Below are 23,079 nucleotides of genomic sequence, written 5' to 3' on the forward strand. Positions count from 1 at the left end.
GGATTGGATAATATCAAGTTTAGACTGTTTAGTCCATGAGCATTATAAATTATAAATTCACTGGCTAGTTTGCCACGGGTGGTCCTAGTGAACCAACCTGACCCCGCAGGCTGAAGGAGGTAATTGTTACGTCTTTCTATTATTTATGGATGAGTAATCCAGCTATATATGTGATTGAAGGATTTTTACCACTACTAGAAATATGGCCAAAGGGCACCGACAGATGGCCACTGATACGCAAACGGTTCTTGTAAGCAAATGTTGGTGGCAAAAAATTGGATTTGTCACTGATGATCAGTGGCTAATATGTTTATTAATAAACTAAATAATAAAATAATAATATAGCTGATCACTTTTCATCCCCACTTATTTAGTATTATTATTTTTTTGGCAATAGAGAATTTAATATACTAATAGCAACAGATTCTCAAACACACACTCTCTCTCTCTCTCGCTCTCTTTTTCTCGGGGAGAGTGGGAGACTCTCTCAGCAGCTAAACAAACAATGAAAAAACTCAAACTCTCTTGCTCTCTCTTTCTTCTTCACTGCCATTTCTCAAACTCCGGTGACCTGCGACACGACCGATAATAATGAATCTAGGGTGAGCCGATCTACAAAACCCACATGGCCATAGGACGGGAAATTAGCCAACGCGCCATCACCAATGGTTTGCTGACTTCAACAGCTGCCGATCGTGTTCTGCAAACGGGTTCCACCTTTCTTTACTCTGAATCTTGTTCTAGGTAAAATATTTTTTGGATTTTAGGGTTGTTTCTTTCTGGCTGGTGGAAACTTGGATTTCAGTACGGGATCATGGCTATTGGGTTTTATGGGTGTTTTAGGGTCTTTCATGTTCATTTGGGTGAATCTAAAAATGTTCTCTTGATAAAAAATAAAATCCCAGAAATAATAATTTTCATGTAGAACAAGGTGCAATTAAGTTTTTTTTTTTCCTTGCTAGAAGCATGTGCTTTGAATCCAACACTTACTTTAGTCTCTGTTTTGCTGCAGTAGGATTTCAGAATTAATAATGGGCTATAGACTTATATGTATTGGAATATGGATGAGCATAATTGTAGAATCTTATTTTAGTTGACCTATGCAAAGCCTTGTTCTAAGCCAATTTAATTTATAATAAAATTACAATGAATTCAGATTTGATGTTTCTCATGGTAAAGTTTTTGAATTTAATAGCTTAGTGTTTAGTTGTTGAGCTATTTCAAATGCTAGTCGAACTTGAGCTATTTCAAATGCTCAAGTGTTCAGTCATTGTTGAGAAGGTGGAGTCTAGGTCATGCTCCCAGTGGAGGGTTCCCCCTGTTCCCAATGAGTTTGATTAATTGGCTCATAACAAGGTCTATCCATACGACTATCAACACATAAGCTATTTTTAAGAAAAAATTTGTTAAGTAACCAGTTTAATGAATAAATCCTTGTCTTTAAGATTCTAGCTGTACATCTTTGAAGCTGCAGGTGTATGGTGATTTAGGAAGATTGTGGTGATGCAGCTGTGGAGACTTTGAATCAGTTCCTTGGTTGGTGCAAGCTCTCATTATTTTTCGTAAGGTGTGTTGGCTATTATAAAATACAAAATTTCTTTGTGCTTGGGTTCTGTGGTGTACATAGATCCCATAAGTGATGAAACAATCTTGTATTTAAGTTTTTCTTGTAACATGAATGATGTGTGATACTATCCCTAAACCCATTCTTGTTATTAGGTAATAAGTTGTCTCCATGCCATTTGATGGCTGCTGACTGTGTTTCTTTGTTTGCTTATGCCTAACAATCACCGTTGTAGATTGTAATTGTAAATATACCTCGTGAATGAAGTAAAATTTTCATATGTTTTCAGCTGCATTTAAAACTTATCTGAGAAGTTGAAAAAACACAGAATCAAGCAAGAGGTCTTGTGCGATAAAAAGAGCGTTTGGCTGTTATGAAGACAAGTTCATTCCAATTCCTATTCCTCTCATTGATCTCCATCATCAGGTATGCATCTCTCTTTCTCTGTCAGCTAATCAAGTTATCTATCCTTTTTTAATAAAACGTTCTACGAATTAACCTACTCAAGACATTGAGGCAACAATATCAAGCAAAAAAAAATTTCTTGATCAACTAGATACATTGAAATAAACATCAAATTTGTGACTAGATATATTTACTTCCGGTAGGTTTAGGTTTGTAAGTTGCTTTAGGTTTCTATTTCTGGACTAGGTGGTGCAGTAAGTTGAATTTACATATCTGTATAACTTTAGATTTTTGCAAAACAGTGATGATGTATAATTGTATATGAATACATTTGTAGACATCATTTATATATTCAACTATTTTATGTTATTTATTCTTCACTATATTCTTGTGCTTACTTTTGTTTTTGATTTTCAGGCATTCCTACAAGTAAATCTGGGTTATCATCATCAATTGTATCCTAATTTCTTTTGCTTCTGTGAGCATCACCACTTGTGCTCTATATATTCTGGTTCATTCTAAGCTCACTGCTGTCCTTCGAATAGATACCCATAAATTCTTCTTGCTCCATTATGCTCTGTGTTTAGCTAGACAATGCTTGGTATCATGTTTCTATGTGAATTTTTGCATATAATAACTCGGGACACCCACTAGTTAAAATTCATAAACTAATTATATGGCTTCTCATTGATAATACTGTGATACTTCACATCAACTTATATTTGTCTCTTTATTTCTTTTGATGCCAAAATGAGCCATAATAGCACAATTATGAACCCCAAGCTCTTCATGTCCATGTTATATATGCAGCACAGCAACTAAATACATTGCAAATTTAACTGTGTCAATATATGCTTTAGATAATTGAGTGATTGATGCGTAGAAGTCAGTCACCTATTTGGTGTTGTTTTGATCTTCTACTTGAAATTCTAACCAAGATACTTGATTGTTCTATTTGTAGGTTTTTCTCAGATGCAGCAAGAGTAGGAGGCTTAGATGGAGTATTGATACCTTCGGCCTGGGATCAAAAATGGTAACTTTACTAATCATGATGTTCTATTTTCATTTGGTTGGTTAATAATTAACAATAAGAAGTTAATTAGGATCCATCAACCCTATGTATTCATTGCACTTGCTCTTTGGCAGGTACTGGAAATCATAACGGCAAACACTGATACTGATCAAACCTTGGTGGGAGGGGCCGTAAATTATGTATAGACATGATGTTCTATTTTTTTAAGTTTGTAAATATGATAAAGCGGGCTATGTAATTCAGTGATGCAATAGAAATATTTACTATCAATTTTTATGAGGTTAAATAATTTATTTATTGGTGTAATACTGGCAGTGGAATGATAAAAGAGGATAAAATTTTGGGGTGAAATAATTGGCTTTTTCATTTTTCAATTTTTTTTTTCTTTTGCTTGGGTTCTTTTCACACCGAATGATTGGTGGCAATGATGATTGGACAGCAATCAGGTTGGTCAGACAAGGTAGTGCGGGGCCCAATACTGCTAAAGTAGAAAGAGAGACACCATTCCTAAAATGGGTGTCCTAAGTCTCAATGGAAACGGCAGCAAAGGGGACTGACATTGAATTGGTGGCTGCATAGTGGCTAATCAATTAATTGGTGCCCTCTACAAACAATCGACACCCTTAGTGGAGGGTGTCCTATAGACAAAATTCTAGTAGTGTACGTATCAAATCGGGTGCTACTTTTCTAAGAACTTACTAGTGAATTTCACTGATAGGTAGATTTAGGTTTTGTTGTTTTATTTGAGTGAGATGGAAGACAAAATTTGCTTGTCTAATTATCGTTACTTGAGAAATTTGTCGAACACTTTGTCTTTACCATATCACTAATTGATCAATATATTTAAGATATGACGTTGTACCAAGCAAGATGACAAGACTTGTAAAATTTTTGTTGTTTAATTATTTGAAGTAACTCTTTTAACAACTTATCTTTACACTTTCACCCCATTGGTAGTGAATCTAGTTTTGGTTGTTTTGCCAAGTGAGACAATAACACTTGTTTCATCGTTTTTGTTCTAGTTTCTTTAAAGTAATTTGTCAAACTCTTTATCTTTACTTTTTCATATTCATTGATAGATGGAGGTATTGTTGTTTTGTCAAACCACACTACAAAGTTTATCGAGTTGTCATTGTTCTGATACTCTTTTAAGATAATTCCATCGAAAATCGATCTTTACCATTTCTTTTAAAGAAACATCAAATGATCGATGAGCTATGAATTGGTAAGACACTTCAATACGTAGAAGAAATGTCTATAGGAAGCAATTGCTTTCTCTAATTGCCTGCATCTATTTCAAAAGCAAACAAGGAAACTTTCATAAGAGAGTAGATTACCAGCCTCTTTATTTGTACCCAAACTGATGAAGCAATTCCATCCAAAATTCATGATGCAATTACTCTCTAGTTAATGTAGCATCTGGTATACATTCGATGCAAATAGTGAATTAATGCATTTAGTTTTGCAGGGTTTAGATTTGTAGACCATACCATATGCAAGCTACTATAAGCTAGTAAGGAATTAGTGTCTTTCCCTAAATTTGTTGCAGAAATGAACGCACTAAATAGCACTGAAGCATTCAAATGGTCAAGGCCTGCATTTTTTTGGTAAGAGATTTCAGCATATCTGCTTATTCCATTTACACTCCAAAATTTAATATGTGGACAAACCAAATTTATGGCACAGAGTTAGCAATGGAACAATGTGAACTAGCATTGAAGTAAAAGTATGATTTTGAACGAGGACTTATTACTTAATTCCGATACGATCTGTTACAATTGATTTGTTAGGATTATAGGATGTTCGTTCTGATAATAATCTGCAGCTGCCACCAATTACATTTCATCTTTTACTATGCGCGTAATTGCACTTTAAATACTAGAATTAAGTTAATATTTAAGTCAATTATTATGTAATTAATATATTTTTATTTATTTATAGATAATAAACGGAGTTGCAAAAATCGAGATAAAATGACATGAAAATGGTGCAAAATTAGTGTGAAGTGGAGTTTTCAATAAGGAGACGAAATAGTCGATACCGATCAACTGTAGTCAATGCCATTAGTGAAGCGGAATCTCATTGCATTCGAGAGTGCGGAACTTTATTGAGAAGAGAAGAGAAGAGAATTGAAGAGAAGAGAAAAAAAAAAGGAAAGAAAATAATAAACGACGACATCATCACTAGCAATTAAGCTTAATTAAGGGATGGGTGATGATGACGTCCAAACCATTTTTCTTTCTCTTCTTTCCTTTTCTATTCTGGTCACGTGCACCACATGAATTCTATTTTCTTTTCCTCTGGCTTCATAAATAAACACATCAAAACATAAGCTAAAACAAGCACATACCTATGACTCTATGAGCAAGTTGATCATGATGAGGACGTCTTTCCCTATTTTCTTTGTGTTTTCTCTCATTCTCTCTTCCTCCTATGCTGCTGTGCAAGACTTGTGTGTTGCAGACTACACAGCTCCTCAAGGCCCCGCACTCCCGCAGGCTACTCTTGCAAAAATCCTGCAAATGTTACGGTGGATGATTTCGTCTACTCTGCCTTAGGAGTTCCTTGTAACACCTCAAATATGATCAAAGCGGGAGTCACCACCGCATTTTCTTCTCAATTCCCTGGTTTGAACGGCCTGGGCGTTGCACTAGCTCGCGCAGACTTGGCTGTTGGTGGAGTTGTCCCAATGCACACACACCATGGAGCTTCAGAAATTGTACTTTGTTATTGAAGGAACCCTAACCACCGGGTTCATTTCCTCAGATAACAAAGTTTATCTAAAAAACTCTTAAGAAGGGTGACATCATGGTTATCCCTCAAGGGCTGTTGCACTTCCAAGCGAATGTTGGTGATACTCCAGCTCTTGAGTTTGTTAGCTTCAGCAGTGATAGCCCCGGTTTGCAGATGCTCCATACCGCACTATTTCAAAACAATATACCTACTGATCGCGCGATCCACTTTCCTCAACACTGCTGAGATAAAGAAACTCAAGGCTCTTCTTGGTGGTACTAATTAAGGTTGACGTATAAGCAAGAAATATGAATTGTTACTAAATAATGTCTCCTATCTGTTTAGGTCTTACCAGTGTAAGCAAAATAAATGAATTTAATTTTATTTATGCCTTGTATAATTTGAATTCCATGCGGACTATTACACAGTTTCAAAAGAATTACTAGTTTCAAAAAAAAAAAAAAAGTATCACTCTATCAAACTAAACAGTAAACCAAGTGCAGAACTCATCTACTTAGCTATAACCTATAAGTGAGATGGGATTCATGGGAATAGTTGCTTCTGATGAAGTACTAGGAACGTTTATCCCTATCATAGTGTACTGGCTGTACGCAGCCCTCATTGTATCTATGGAAAAATCATTTCTGAAATACAAAATTTGAAGCGCATGCAGGGGAGGAAGACAAGAGAAACCACCTATCCAAAAAGAAAGTCATCAAAGGCGTCGTCCTCCAGCAAGTCCCTAAATATTCTTCAAGCAAATGCCACTTTCCTAGCTTGAAGAGACTTCAAACTCAAGTCAACAGGTTTACCACCCAGTTTCTAAACACAAATACCCAATTTCCTTTTTTTTTGTTGTAAAGGGATGTTCCATTTATTATATTAATATTTGAATTTTGCAACCGGGGGGGGACATAAAACCTGAACCCCGTGCAATAGATACCCAATTTCAAAGCTGTAGGCTTTTTCACTTTGTTCTAATTTTACTTTTGTTTGAACCCAAAATGGTTAAGCTCATCTCCATTAGTGCTTAAGTGCTTAACCCACCATAATCCTAATAAGTGCTCCATAATCCCATAAGTGTTTCATAATCCCATTAAGTGCTCCATCATGATTTGTTTAAGGCCAACCACTATGGCCTTGCAGCATATATATAGAGGCTACGACGAAGTAACAAAACACACAATTTTCATCAACTAATCTCTACGATTACTCAAGTCTCTCCGGAGAACCCCTCTCTTTCTCTTACTGGTGATCACACTCCAGTCCTAATCTTCTCAGGAGCCGACTGTCAGTTCCATCAAACCCTCTGTCAAAGGGAGCCGACTGTAGTACCGCGACCACAACGGTTACCGAACCAGCCAAGCAAGGGTAACGCCCTAGCAAACCAGCCAAGCTAAAGTCACGCTTTAGCAAGTTTTCCCCACTTCCCAGTGATTTTCGCTCTGCTCGATCTACGACGTCGAGTATTGATTGTGTGATTTCGAATAAACTTAGCAAAAGTCCTAATCACGAGGCACAAAGAATCCCGCGACGAGGTTAGTGCTCTCCTCGTCCACAATCGCTCGAAAGAAGTCAGGTTAAGGGACACCCCCGACGACCGCACCTGAACGGTGCTGGCACACCCACTCAAGAAAAGAGACTGTTGACCAGCTCAAGAAAAACTGGAGCCAAACATTTTGGCACGCCCAGTGGGACTACACCAGAGTCTTTTTGTATTCACCATCATTGGGATGCCAGGGGAAAATCTTTACCAAAGGAAATTCCTAAAGTGAAAAAATGGTCAATAGCACCATTGAGGCTGACAAGCTCGCTCTGCTTCCCATCCTAGATTATGCAAGTTTCGAAGAAAAGGTCATAATACTGGGGGGGCAATAGCGAAAGATATGGAAAAGAGATAGAAAGGGAGCTTGCAAGTATTGACCGCCAAATTCGGTGGAACGCTCAGCAGAGTAAGGCGCTATATGATCAACTCTTTATGATCGTCATTGGCGAGGACAAACAAGTCACTTCTCACAAAATAACCGCAGCGAGTTTCTCGATCTTCAGCAAGTTTAAGTGTAAAAAGGCTGTTTCAGAGATTGAATTGCCTATAAGAGGCGATCAATCTAAAGGCAAAAACTTTCATCTAGATCAGTCTGTTGCAGAAGAAGAAATCAGCTTGCCCACTGGTAAATCACAACATTGCACAGAGGCTGCATATGGAGAAGAGGATCAACAAGATTGTTCTTCTGACAAGAAAATTGTCTCTGAACAAATAGTTGATTTCTCCACTGATCAAGCCAAATACGTGGCTACTGGTCAGATGCATGGGGGGCAAGATATGGCCCATGATCATCCCTTTGATCAAAAGAAGCAAGTTCATGATCAATTCAATTGTGACTCTGTTACTGGACGTCATCATGATCATGCAAAGGGTCAAGGGCAGGGCCCACCTTACTATCATCAATTTAGCCTTGGCCATGTTGGACGTCATGGTGGAGTTAATCAATTAAGCCATGACCAACTTAATTATCAATTAAGTTGTGGTCTACAGAAGCCAATCTGTGGCTTTATTAATCAATTCAACTTGAAGTTCTTCATATATTCTTCAAGGCCAAGCGGTGACTTTGATATATGTGGAGGGCACATCTACAACCCACGTTGCATGAATGGCCAGAACAATTATTCTAGTGGCCAAGTTGTCCTTCGCGACTGTAAATTTGAGTATCATCAATACAAGTTAACTCTTATTTACAATTATCCAGCTCCAAATTTCTTGCAAAAGAAATTTGTCTATGATACTAAACAGTCCATAGAGGCGTCTCAATATGATGCCTGGAAAGAATATAGAGGCAAACAAATATTTGATATGCCTATTTTCAAAGAAGAGATCGATTCATCGAATTTTGGTGATTCTAAATTTGATCTCGATGCGGAGCCAATCTATGATAAATATGATGATAATTATAATTTGATTATTGGTTTCAAAAATCATATGAAGGAGTTCAAGTTCTTTGAAGCTCTTGATGTGGAGAATTCAGACCAACAAGTGGTCAAATGCAAAAGCCAATTCGTGGTTTATTCTGAAGACACCATGTTCTATGATATGGTAGTTGGTAACAAAGCCGACATGTACTCATCTTCATCTCCAAAATTGCAATTGAAGATCATGCTTCGCCAACCAACAAGGATACTTGGGGGGGGGGGGAGATTACCCCTCTCACGAGCCAAATTCCTCCAAATTCTTCAACACGAAGTATCTTTGTTCTTTTCCTACAAGCTCTCACAGGAGGGATTTTTACCCTACAAATTTTGATACATCGGAACTTGGAGTGAAGCATAGATGGCCTCCCCCGTGATCTTGTAGAGGTGGCAAATGGTGGAAACACTTATTTATTTCTGGCGCCGTTGCCAAGGATTGAAAATCCCCATGTAAATCACACCACTATGAAGAAGTTGAGGCTGGTAAGGGGTTGTGAATCATAACGGAATAGGTGAAGTCTCTTTTGTTAATATTGGCCTAAACTCCTTATTGGTGCCTAGTTCAGGTCCCTTAAGATTAAGGGCGGCTTTTATTAACACTTGTTGAACTGTCTTCACACTTATGACATTTCTCATCTTAGTAAGTATAGCCTATGTGAAATGGTGTCTAGAAAGGGGACAACGTTCATGACAGGTTCTTGAATCCAGAAGTGCGTGCAAATGGGCCTAAACCACTATGTGGGAGTAGCTCATGCCAAAATGGATTCTGCCTCTCTTGTTCGCCCTCCCCCACCTGGCCATTTCAGTAAGGTTGACCAAAGGATTTGAAAGAAAATTTGTGTCTAGGCGACTATACTTGGGCTGCATGTCTAAACCTTGATTCATAATGTCTTATTGAATTCAGCTACTTATTCAATTCCTCATTTAAACCCACCATGATTCCATTAGTGCGATCCAAAAATTACTGAGGAGTCAAAACACTGAGGCGGAGTCGATCCAAAACGTCAGCGAAGTCTTCGCGAGGAATATTTTCACCAAGCTCAAAGAGATTCCTCCTCACTCGGATCTGCCTTGAGAAGATTTCTCCTCACTCGGATCTACCTTGAGAAGATTTCTTCTCACTCGGATCTACCTTGAGAAGATTTCTCCTCACTCGGATCTACCTTGAGAAGATTTCTCCTTACTCTGATATATCTTGAGAAGATTTATCCTTAAAGAATTTCTGGAGAAGCTATCATTTTGAAGGCCTCTCCTGTTTGTTCGCGAAGCATCCCAAAGGCCCACAGGCGTCACAGAAATAGTTGAGCGAAACACTTTAGAGCACAGCGAAATCCACCTCCTAAGCTTCGCAAAAGATCCACCACAAAAAGTAGTTGCATGAAGTCTGCAAATGGAGTACAGACAAGAGGTGAATTCCGAGCGAAATGAGCCCGTGAAAAGTATCAAGAACTTACTATATCTTGATTCGTGGCTGAGATATTTTTAGAGATTAATTTATTAGCCAGTTTCTTCGCATAAGACATGGGACTCGGAGGAGTCGTAGACAGTTTCTTCGCATAAGACATGGGGGGAAATTCTAGTGTTCCCACACTCGCGAAGCCCATTCATGAAGGCCTGTTTTCGAGGCCCATAATCATTTCTTCGCTACGCCTAGCAACACTAGGGGGCAACACTACACTATACTAAGCCGATTCAGCAGCTCCGGAAATTTTTTTTTGGCCTGTCTCTTCTCTCGCAGAGAAAACACCTTCGCGGGAAAATAGGGTCGAGGTGTGGATTTTCTCAAAACCTTCGCCGCGAGGCTCTTTTTGACGTGGAGCATATTTTAAAGTTGATATTATTTTCAAAGCTCCTGAATATACAACTATGGGGGCCTATATTTGGGGCCTTACGAGACACAATTATTGGCTCCTCATAAATATTTGAATATCAGGATAAGAAAATATTATTGTATTCATAAAGTGGCTTTGCGGCCAAAAGCAGTACATTCATTATAAAGCCAAAAGTGGCTAAAATACAAAACAGGAATCTTCGGATATCTTCTGAATCTTTCTTCAAATGGAAGCAGTTGAGGGACCAAACATCGGTTTGAGCCACGCCATTATCCCAAGGAGGGGCAGACTTCAGGGAAGGAAAAAGAAGAGGAACGGATCCCCCGCGCCCCCTTCAAATGGAAGCGGCAAAGGAACCCAACATAGGCTTGGCCAACGCCATTATCCATGAGAAGAGGAGACTCCAGTGAAAGAAAATGGAGCCTCTAAGCCCCCTCAATTGGAAGCATCTATGGAATCCAACGTCGGGTTGAGCCGCGCCATTATCTCCAAGAGGGGCAGAGAGTGAATGAACCGAATATCGGCTTGAGTCTCTGCACCCCCTTTAGCCTTGGTAACCACCATTAGTTGGACGTGAAGTATGGGAACAGCCATTCTGTAGCTTGAACCCATTCCTTCAAAAAGTCCATCCCTCCAAGATTCTGTCAAGAAGAGAGAGGGGGAGAAGGAGGTGATAACCAAAGCCCCTTCCATTTGGAGGGCACAACACAGGGCCGGGTCCAGAAGGAAGGAAACAGAGGAGGAAAGACGAACCACAGAGTGGCCTTCCTCCCTTCCCCGTTTCGCTCCGCGTGTGGGATTCTAACAAAGATGATCTCGCATGACCGGAGATCCCACACTTGGAGCCCCCTCGCGTTTCTAAACCAATCTGAATCCTGGCATTTTCCATCCAGACTTCCAGAAGGCTGAAACAAGGGGTTGCCTGAGATTACGCCATAAGGCTTAACCCAGGCTTGAGATTACGCCATAAAGCCTAAAATTTAGAGGCTAAGGGCCATTTCCTGAGGGGAAGATTTGTGAAGAAGGAGAAAGAGAAGCAAAGATTGAAAGGCCATTGTTGAGGATCTGAAACTCAGAGGAAGGTTTTTGGCGTGAACGTTCTCATCCCCAGAATGCACCTATTTATAGGAACAAGGCATGCAAATCTCCACCCTTGGATGGATAGTCGAAGAGAAGAGTCAAACTAAGTGTCGGTAAATCTTGATTAAGTTGCTCTAAATCTCGGAAAAGCATCTCCACCCGTGGATGGACAGTCGAAGAGTCAAACTAAGTGTCAGTAAATCTTGATTAAAGTTGCCCTAAATCTCGGAAAAGAAGGGATTATTGGCGCGTGGGGGAACCGAACGGTTTTCGAGGAGGTAACTGTTCCATTTTCAATATTATCTTCTCACGGTGGAGTTTTCAACAGTTAGTTAATGCGAAGTTAAAGACTCATTAAGAAGATAAAACCAAGAGTTTTGAGTTGGGGCCAGCAAGTGTATCCAAAAGATAAATATTAGTTAAGAAATACAGATGTCGTCGGTACTACAAGAAGAATATATATGTATATATATATATATATATATATATTTTGTACTACAATTGGGCCTAAGGAAATCACTACTATAAGTCATAAGAGGCCTAAAGTGGTCGGCCCGCAAAATCAAGCTTCACACAAAACACCTCAACCTGGAGGCCTGCAGCAAGGGCCCCGTTTTCAATCAACAAGGCCCGTTCTTCAGCTTGGGCTAAGCGGCGAGTCAATTTTTCAGAGCCAGCCAAGGGAGCGTCCAGTTGGGCTTCCTCTGCGCTGAGCTCGTTGTTCACATGGGCCAAACAAGCTTGGAGATGTCGGATCTGGGCTTCTAAGTCTAACTTCTGGAGCCTTATCTCCCCCATGCGAGTGGCCCGATCATTCAAGGTGCCGCGAAGAGTCTCCATCTGACTAGCGAGGTTATTCCGTACCACGCGGGCCGCATGAGCTCGAGCCTCCGCGGCAGATTGGCGAGCGCGGGCTACGTCAAGGTCTTTCAACAGCTTCTCTATAGTGTCGAGCTGAGTTGGATTGACCGCATGCTCTCGGCGAAGGAACACAATGGCTTCCCATATCCTGGGGAGTTCTTCAGGCCCCAGCCGCCGCTATCCCAAAAGGTTTCGAAGCTCTGTCCTCGCTAGTTCAGCGGCGGTAGGAGGAGTTTCCTCAAGGATTCGAGCTAGCTTTTCAAGCCTAGTGGGAGGAGGAGGCGGAGGATTCACAGCACGATCATAAGTCACCAATGCTAGAGGGTCGATTGGTTCCTCAATTCTTTCATCTTCAGCATAATTTCCCTCAACGAGCCCCTGAGCTTGGTCCGACATCTCAGCCGCGGGAGACTCTGGAAATTCAGTGCGAGGTTCATCAGTAGAGTGTTGGAAACGAGTAGCTCCGAGAGCAGAACCTTCGGCCTCAACGCTCGCCTCATCTATTTCTGAAATCAAGAGACCACCACTGCTCGCCTCATCCCCCAAACCTGGGATGTACGTCCCGCCGGCCAGAGCTTCAGCGTCAAGGACCACCTCCTCGGTACAAACAGAATCCTGGTCAGGTTCAAAAATGTCAGAAAGCAGGTTTGGATCTAAAGGGAAATGGAAAGCATTGGCCAATAGTGGCTTACCTCTCGATCTGTCGGGTCGATATCTGGCATGGTCACCAAGAGGAAGAGGCCCCGCTTCATTCACCTCTTGGATCTCTAGTGCCGCGGGAATCTCTGTCGTCATTAGTTCCTCATAAGCGGCAGAAGCCTCAGAGTGGCTTTCCACGCTTTCATGCTCCGGGGAGTCGTCATCGGAGATCGTTATCAGAATGGTAGGACCTTGCGGATGCTCTATAGATGTGGGAGAGGGAAGAGGCGCCACGGGGCTAGTTGGTGCTTGAACTAACGAGAGAATTGGCTCTTCTGCAGCGGTTGAGGATCCAGCCTCGCTCAGGCGAGAGGGATCAGTGGTCCTCAGACGGACCTGTCAAAAGATACATATTGAAGATCCTGCCCAGATTCTAAAATTTAAATAGGATAAGACGGGGCCGGAGTTTACCAATCTCATTCCCAGCGGTTCGTCATCTTCAAAACTCTCTTCGACGAATTGAGCTCGATCGCGTTTGCAAGCTAAGACAGCAGTGGCCTATACGAGAAAAGAATCACAACTCAAAAAGGGGGGAAGCACCAAATATACAATTTTGGGATCGTTCTTAACCAAATTTCCTCAGCGGGATCTTCATCATGAGAAGACTCACCCTCAGGAGTCTCCTCTGCTATTGCCTTTTGTTTCCCGACCTGAACAGAGGCTGTCCTGCTCCGGGTAATTCGCTGCAAAACACACTCAGGAATAAGAGCAGGAAAATCAAGACAAGGAAAAGGAATGGTGAAGAAAGATGAAAACTTACTGTTGCCCCAGGCTCGTGGATTTTTATCCCTGGACGTGATGAGCGAGAAGGTAGAATAGGTCGCGGGGGTTGTGCTGCAGGGTTGGAGAAGCGCTCAAGAATCTCGCGGTCCTCCGGACCAGGACTACTCATGCCACGAAAGATCAGGGCGAAGAGTTCGTCATATGGCGGGTCCCAACAGTTCACGGACACTTCTTTCCACCAATCAACATAATCATTGTCGACATCGTTGAGGGGGTACAACACTCTGACCCTAGGGGGAATCATTATCAAAGTAAACTGACTCTGAAAGGGGGCAGACCCAGGTGGGGCTAATCTCCGCCAAGAGGTGTAGTAATTGGCAGAATCAACCAGAGGCCAGGGTACCAACTGGGCCAACCCAAATTGGCGAGCAAAGTGGTTAGGGGCATAGAGCTCGTAGCTTACGAGGTCGGTGGCAAGACGAATATCCAAGCAGGAGATGGTGCGACGAAAGGCCAGGAGGGCTCTTTCGCTATGATCCCGTCCACTGGGCTGAAAGCCATCATCAAGGGGAGGAGGGAATCGCCTAAAAAGGACTATTTTTGGGTCCGGCATCTCTTCCAGCAAGTACAAGTAATTAAAACACTCGGAGAAGGGTGGAGCTCGATACCTTACGTTGCGGCAAAGCCAATTCCCCAAAAGGGAATCGACTGGAGGATCCTTTGGAATATCACCGCGACGGAAGCGAGGGAAATAAATCTGCAGCCAAAAGGCGAGGATCCAGAAAGGGCCACTAATGTCGGTATCGAAGGGGCACATTACGGCTTTATAAAGGGAGCGATATAACGCACCCAATACAGATTGCCCAAGGCCAACGCAAATACCATTGTACAAAGCAGTGGCCACAGAATTCCAGGGCACAGTAGGTTTGTTGGAAGAAGTGCAAAAGATAAATTTGCAAAACCAGAATTCCAGGAATGAGATACCTTCTGTGTGGTCACGCTGGGTGCAGTAATAGTCGCGCCAGAATGGGTAGGATTTGCTGCGATGCCCCCGACCAGCCATATCCATTCTCAAAGGAAATTGAATGTCATCAAACTAACCGTGCACATAGGGGTCAAAGTCAATGGGCAACCCCGTGATGGTAAGAACATCCAGCAGAGTTATGCTCATCTGCCCAAACCGGAAATCGAATGTATTGCTGGAGGTGTTCCAGAAGCAAAGAGCGGCGGCTAGCGGTGCAGGGCTGGTATTATGGGAAAGACGGAAGCATAGATCGATGGTTTGGGTGATACCCACCGCATCCCAACGGGCCAAATCTCTCGCTCGGACCTCCTGATACCAAACATTTTCCTCAAGAGCGATGGTAGGCCAGAAACTCACTTTCCTCCTCGGCCCCCAACTGCTAAAATCACCGGGCACCTGCCGAAGAGCCGCTATGGGACGACCGATGGGAAGCCCATAATAGGCCATAACATCATCTGGCAAACGATCGCGAGGTGTGGGACCCAGACTCGCTTGATTATCACCTCCACCAAAGCCCATCAGTCGACTTCTCTCCTCTCCGGTCTGACTTCTGCATCGAACACCCATGTTAGTCCGCTAGGTGAATGCGGCTTTCTCAGTGATTTCATCTGCCTGATCGATAACGAATGGTTTCTTGGGTGCCATTTCTGGGTCGCAAGGAACACTTCTCCACTACACCTTGATTTGTAGCTCAGATATTTTTGGAGATTAATTTATTAGCTGGGCCAGTGAGTGGCTCTATTTGATAATTAATTAATCATTATTCCATCTTGAGAATTGCATCTGAGGCGGCGGTGAAGAGATGGCATTGCACCTTTCCCTACAACCGTAGGGCCAGCATAGTGGCCTGATGTTTTTTTTAAAAAACATGATTAAAACCCATGCGGTTTTAGATGCTAAAGTTGCAGCAAGTATGGTGGTTTCACTTGGTCACATGTCATGATGTCGATAGCCATGATTCAATCGTCCTCTTCAGCATAAGACTCGCGAAGGATTAAATGACAGCAAACAGTTTGCTATTATGCATCTTATTTTGCCAAGTACTGTAGGCCTTGATCAAACTTGATCTAGCCAGCGAAGCGGCTCCAACACCTACATTTGAGAAAATCAACAGAGAGCCAGCGAACAAGGCAGATACTTGCTGCTATACACATGGCGAAGCTACCACCAAGGAAGAGAAGAATCCTCATTCGCGATCAAAAGCATTCTCCTTCGCATGGGGGGTACGCTAAAGTTCTGATCTCCTACAACCTGCCCAAGTTTCACCAATTCACTGCATACCAGACATCAGATACATGGGGGGCAATAAAGTTGGCAAAGAAAGCGTCAGTTCATGACAAAGGCAATTCAGATTGTGGCATTCAAGCTTTACGGCCTATTTAGAGGCCTATATGGAATCAGTCAAGCCAATACAAGTGGCTTTGGAGCAACAACATTATAAGAGCAGTGCTGGTTCAAGACCTCTTCAGTCAAGACGAAGACCTTTGACTTCGAGGTCTCGGGGGCAATGTGTTTGGACCCAAAATAAGCACTTTGGCCTGACAAGGCGTGTCTTGGAGAAATTGAGCCAATGTCAGTGGCTCAAGCTATATATTGTCGACAAGTTCGAAATATATATTTAGAGGCTAAATAAAGCCTACTATGGAAGTATGAAAAGTCAACTTTAGCACATTTTCCTACTTCGGCTAGAAAAAACCGAGCTAGACAAGGAAGGAGGGGTGGCAGACTTACCAAATGAAATCGAAATGTGCTGAAACTTTCCAGATCCATTCTAGACAGCCCAAGGATCATTTCTTATGAAGAGTGCAAGAGTTTTTTTTGAGTGGAAGGCCTTCAAACAATCAGCCCAAGTTTCTACAGAAGCAAAACTGGAAAACTGGACCTGTAAGAGGTCCAGCAGCATTTTCGGCCCAACCACATGGAATAAAAATCTGAAATTTTACCAGGGTGATCTACACTCATAGTGGAACATTTTTTATGAAGAAGTCAAAAGCTCATTCTGAAGTCTTGTTGGAGAAATAATTGAAGGAATAAAGGGACAGAAATTGACCTAAAACCAGCTCAATATTCACATGTTCATGTTTCCTACCCACATGAAGAAAGCTAGATGCTTTTCTTCTTTTCCTTGGATATATTTTTCAAGACAATCTCTTTAATAGATCATCATCACTTCCATGTTGTTGCACCTTCATGCCTTGCTTTCATTTCATCATTTCTCTATCTTTTCCATATTTTACAAATCACTTTCATATTCCACTTTCATTATTTTTCTTCCACTCATCATTTCACTCTTCTTTTTCTTCCCTATATAAACACCTTTTCTTCTCATTCTAAATCACACATTCATATTCAACAACAACATCTCTAAGATGATCTAAGTTCTCTCTAGAGCAAACCTCTCTAAGAGCAACTCCTCTCCCTCTCCTTCTCTTTCTCTTAGCGGTGATCACGCTCCTAGTCCTAGTCTTCTCAGAAGCCGACTTTCAGTGCCACCAAACCCTCTATCAACGTGCTTCGGTCCTAGTCTCCTCGGGAGCCGACGGTAGTGCCGCGACCACAACGGTTACGGAACCAGCCAAGCTAAAGTCACGCTTTAGCAAGATCTCAACATTTCCCGGTGATGTCGCTCTGCTCGATCTACAACATTGAGTATCGATTGTGTTAACAAGAAGAAGCTCGCAAAAGTCCTCACCACGAGGCACAAAGAATCTCACGACGAGGTTGGTGTTCTCCTCGTCTACAATCGCTTGATAGAAGTCAGGTCAAGGGACACCCCCGACGACCGCACCCGAACGGTGCTGGCACGCCCGCGCAGAAAAGAGACTGTTGACCAGCTGCAGCAAAATTGGAGCCAAACATTTTGGCACGCCCAGTGGGACAAGGTTAGAATTTTTTTTTTTCTCCTGAAGCACATTCAACCACCGGGCTTCAAAACAAACATTTTGGCACGCCCAGTGGGACTACACTAGAGTCTTTTTGCATTTGTTCGCCATCATTGAGATGCTAGGGGAAAATATTTACCAAAAGAAATTCCTAAAGTAAATAGATGGTCAATATTGCCACCACTGGCGATACTGCCATTAATGATGAGTTTATGCCTATTCCCATCCCAGAGGGGGCAAGCATTGATGAACAGCTCGCGATCATCATGGCCAACATCGAGAGGAATAAAGAAAAGCAAGCCAGAGACATGGCCATTTTGATCGCAAAAACAAAGCAGAGGTTTCGCGATTGGGACCTAGAAATTGAGCAGAACGCTCGAGAAGAGGTCGTTTATGAGACTAACTTGCCTATAGGTGGCAATCAACCTAAGGGTCTCACTGGTGAGTCACAGCCTTACACAGAGGCTGTGCATGGAAAAGGTCATCAACAAGATTGTTCTTCTGACAATACAATTGTCGCTGAACAAATATCTGATTTCTCCACTGATCAAGCCAAATACGTGGCTACTGATCAGATGCATGGGGGGCAAGATGGAGCCCATGTTCATTCTGTTGATCACCAAAAGGAATTTCTTAAAAATTCTAATAGCCAAGCGGTGATTAAATATGATCTAGGCGACCTAATTGTTGTTTTTGAGGCTCTTGATCATGAGAATTCAAACCAACAAGTGGTCGTCTATAATGGCCAATCTGTGGCTAATTCTATGCCAACAAAGATACTTGGGGGGCAAGATTACTCCTCCTACGAGCCAAATTGCTTCCAATTCTTCGACGAGAAGTATCTTTGTTCTTTTCCTACAAGCTCTCACAGGAGGGATTTTTACCCTACAAATTTTGATACATCAGAGCTTGGAATGAAGCATAGATGGCCTCCCCCGTGGTCTTCTAGAGGTTAGCCAAACATGGTGATGCTAGCTTCTTTCTTTCTTTGCTTTTAATTTTCTGTTAATTTTTTCGTTTCTAGTTTTCTTTTAATAAAAAAAAAATAAATAATAATAATAATAATAATAACGGAATTTGGTAAAATAGTTGAATTTGGTAAGGGTTTGTGAATCATAAGGGAATAGGTGAAGTCTCTTTTGTTAATATTGGCCTAAACTCCTTATTGGTGCCTAGTTCAGGTCCCTTAAGGTTAAGGGCGGCTTTTATTAACACTTGTTGAACTGTCTTCACACTTATGACCTTTCTCATCTTAGTAAGTATAGCCTATGTGAAATGGTGTCTAGAAAGGGGACAACGTTCATGACAGGTTCTTGAATCCAGAAGTGCGTGCAAATGGGCCTAAACCACTATGTGGGAGTAGCTCATGCCAAAATGGATTCTGCCTCTCTTGTTCGCCCTTCCCCACCTGGCCATTTCAGTAAGGTTGCCCAAAGGATTTGAAAGAAAATTTGTGTCTAGGCGACTATACTTGGGCCGCATGTCTAAACCTTGATTCACATTGTCTTATTGAATTCAACTACTTAAAAAAATAATAATAATAATAATAATAATAATAATAAAATAATAATAATAATAATAATAATAAATTTTAAAAAGTCATAAATACAACTCTTAGGGGGTAATTCTAAGTGTTCCTACACTCGCAAAGCTACTAAGCCGAGTCAGCGGCTCCAGAAACTTTTTCCAGCTTTGCCCTCGCAGGAAAGGCTGAGCTCAAGAGAAATGTAAGAGCCACCACCGTGACCGCCACCTCCATCGGAAGTAGTCTTCATGTTGCCAAAGATGTCCTCACCATGCATGGGAAACAGAGGAAGGGTTTCAATCTCCATGTTCATAGATCCATAATCGCCATAGTTCCCCATCTGCCCGTTAAAAGCAATCATCACACCAGCAGAAGAAGAAGCAGGTGCAGAAGATCCAAAGTTAATATACTGATCCTCATGTTTCCAATTGGTAACTTTGTCATCACCAACAAGCCCTGATCTTTGCATGGGCACATGAACATCCGAAGTGGACCTTTTCTTCTGCTTCTCTCGAGACCTTTGGTTCACAAACCAATAATAGACGTTCTTGAACTCGATCTTGCCGTACCATTTTAGCTGGAGACAGATCCTCTGAACCTGCTCTATAGTTGGGGACCTAACTCCCTTGTTGTAGAAAAGCTCATTGAGGATTCTTATATGATCTGTAGTGGGAGTCCACCTGCTCCGCCTACAAAGCATGTTAGCACTACTCCCGGCTGCTTTGTTACTTCCTCCATCCTCGACTAGTTGCTGGGTTTGTGGTTCCATTGGTGAAGGATTGAGAGAATGCGAGAATTGAAGAATGGTGGTGACAAGTAATTAAGAAAGATTGATGTTAGAAATATTGGAGTTGATGAAATGGTTTTGGGATTGGAGATTGTGGAGGAAGATATAGGCATGCAAATATCCACCCTTGGATGGACGGTCGAAGAGAAGAGTCAAACTGAGTGTCAGTAAAGCGTGATTAAAGTTGCCTTAAATCTCGGAAAAGAATGGATTAATAGCATGTGGGGAAACCGAACGGTTTTCGAGGAGGTAACTGTTCTTTTCACGAGATTATTTTTCATGACTGTTGTTTTTCAACGAGTGATTAGTGCCTTAAATCTCGGAAAAGAAGGAGTTATTGTCGCTAAGAGTTTTGAGTTGGGAGCCAGCAAGTGGATCCAAAAGATACATATGTCCTCAAAAACCTCGCCACGAGGCTCTTTTTGACTCGGAGCATATTTTAAAAGTTCATATTATTTTCAATATACAACTATGGGGGCCTATATTTGGGGCCTTGCGAGACACAATTATTGGCTTCTCACGGATATTTGGATATCAGGATAAGAAAATATTATTGTATTCATAAAGTGGCTTTGCGGCCAAAAGCAATACATTCATTACAAAGCCAAAAGTGGCTAGAATACAAAACAAGAATCTTCGGATTATCTTCTAAATCTTTTCTCAAGTGGAAGCAGCTATGGAATCCAACGCCGGGTTGAGCCGCGCCATTATCTCCTGGAGGGGCAAAGAGTGAAGGAACCAAATATCAGCTTGAGTCTCTGCACCCCCTCTAGCCTTGGTAACCACCATTAGCTGGACGTGAAGTACAGGAACAGCCATTCTGTAGCTTGAACCCATTCCTTCAAAGAGTCCATCCCTTCTCATCCCTCCAAGATTCTATCAAGAAGAGAAAGGGGGAGAAGGAGGTGAGAACCAAAGCCCCTTCCATCTGGAGGGCACAACACAGGCCGGGTCCAGAAGGAAGGAAACAGAGGAGGAAAGACGAACCTCAATTTGGCTTCCCTCCCTTCCCCGATTTGCTCCAAGTGGGGGATCCTAACAAAAAATGATCTTACATGACCGGAGATCCCACACTCGGAGCCCCCTCGCGTTTCTAAACCAATCTGAAGCCTGGCATTGTTGTTACAGACTCCCAGAAGGACGAAACAAGGGTTTGCCTAAGATTACGCCATAAGGCCTAACCCAGGCTTAAGATTACGCCATAAAGCCTAAAATTTAGAGGCTAAAGGTCATTTCATGAGGGGAAGATTTGTGAAGAAGGAGAAAAAGAAGCAAGGATTGAAAGGCCATTTCTCGAATATTTCAGAAAAGTTGTTGTGAGTATTCCCTTCCTGAAATACAACTATTTATAGGGACTTCAGGCAAATCCCCACCCTTGGATGAAGCTCAATTTCAAAACCGATGTCAGTAAATCGAGATTAGTGATTCCAAATCTCGGGAAAAAAGGGACTAGCAGCATGTGAGGAGCGATTTTTTGAGGAGTTAGCTATTATTAGAGGATTAATAGCATGTGGGGAAACCGAACGGTTTCCGAGGAGGTAACTGTTCTTTTTACGAGATTATTTTTCATGACTGTTGTTTTTCAACGAGTGATTAATGCCTTAAATCTCGGAAAAGAAGGGATTATTGACGTGTAAGGAGACCGAACGGTTTTCGAGGGGGCCTACAGAGATTGGCCCGCGAATCTCAATCTCAAGCAAAGTTCCTCCACGCGGAGTTCCACCACAATGGCACCAGCTTCGGCCTGAGTGGCCCATTCTCTGGCACGGGCCAGGTTGCGGCCCATTTCTTCAGAAGCAGCCAAAGGTTCATCGAGTTGGGCTTCTTTTGCAGCAGTTGCATTCTCAACAGAGAGCTAGCAAACAAGGCAGATACTTGCTGCTATTCAAATGGCGAAGCTACCACCAAGGAAGAGAAGGATCCTCATTCGCGATCAAAAGCAGTCTCCTTCGCATGGGGGGCACGCTAAAGTTTTGATTGCCTACAACCTGCCCAAGTTTCGCTAGATCCATGGGGGGCAATAAAGTTGGCAAAGGAAGCGTCAGTTCATGCCAAAGGCAATTCAGTAGTGGCATTCAAGCTTTATGGCCTATTTAGAGGCCTATATGGAAACAGTCAAGCCAATACAAGTGGCTTTGGAACAACGGCTTTGGAGCAACGACATTATAAGAGCAGTGCTGATTCAAGACCTCTTTAGTCAAGACGAGGACCTTTGACTTCGAGGTCTGGGGGGCAATGTTTGGACCCAAAATAAGCATTTTGGCCTGACAAGGCGTGTCTTGGAGAAATTGAGCCAATGTCAGTGGCTCAAGCTATATATTGTCGACAAGTTCGAAATATATATTTAGAGGCTAAATAAAGCCTACTATGGAAGTATGAAAAGTCAACTTTAGCACATTTTCCTACTTCGGCTAGAAAAAACCGAGCTAGACAAGGAAGGAGGGGTGGCAGACTTACCAAATGAAATCGAAATGTGCTGAAACTTTCCAGATCCATTCTAGACAGCCCAAGGATCATTTCTTATGAAGAGTACAAGAGATTTTTTTGAGTGGAAGGCCTTCAAACAATCAGCCCAATTTTCTACAGAAGCAAAACTGGAAAACTGGACCTGTAAGAGGTCCAGCAGCATTTTCGGCCCAACCACATGGAATAAAAATCTGAAATTTTACCAGGGTGATCTACACTCATAGTGGAACATTTTTTATGAAGAAGTCAAAAGCTCATTCTGAAGTCTTGTTGGAGAAATAATTGAAGGAATAAAGGGACAGAAATTGACCTAAAACCAGCTCAATATTCACATGTTCATGTTTCCTACCCACATGAAGAAAGCTAGATGCTTTTCTTCTTTTCCTTGGATATATTTTTCAAGACAATCTCTTTAATAGATCATCATCACTTCCATGTTGTTGCACCTTCATGCCTTGCTTTCATTTCATCATTTCTCTATCTTTTCCATATTTTACAAAT

The 23,079-nt window shown here is 41.9% G+C and overlaps 1 long non-coding RNA gene and 1 pseudogene across 4 annotated transcripts; both read left to right on the forward strand.

Moving 5' to 3' along the window:
- Positions 1–422: 422 nt before the first annotated feature.
- On the forward strand, positions 423–3,356 carry LOC133706524 (uncharacterized). 4 transcript variants are annotated; one of them, XR_009844586.1, is made up of 7 exons: positions 423–744; positions 1,268–1,356; positions 1,475–1,567; positions 1,854–1,990; positions 2,387–2,447; positions 2,931–3,002; positions 3,116–3,356. It is a non-coding gene; the product is annotated as an uncharacterized LOC133706524 (long non-coding RNA). The 4 variants fall into 4 exon arrangements; XR_009844584.1 differs by lacking the exon at positions 1,268–1,356 and having other exon boundaries at positions 424–744; positions 1,469–1,567; XR_009844583.1 differs by lacking the exon at positions 1,268–1,356 and having other exon boundaries at positions 425–744.
- Positions 3,357–5,380: 2,024 nt separating this feature from the next.
- On the forward strand, positions 5,381–6,090 carry LOC133742169 (auxin-binding protein ABP19a-like; annotated as a pseudogene).
- The last annotated feature ends 16,989 nt before the right edge of the window (positions 6,091–23,079 follow it).

This window comes from Rosa rugosa, chromosome 4 (genome assembly GCF_958449725.1).
Source record: "Rosa rugosa chromosome 4, drRosRugo1.1, whole genome shotgun sequence".
Lineage (NCBI taxonomy): Eukaryota > Viridiplantae > Streptophyta > Magnoliopsida > Rosales > Rosaceae > Rosa > Rosa rugosa.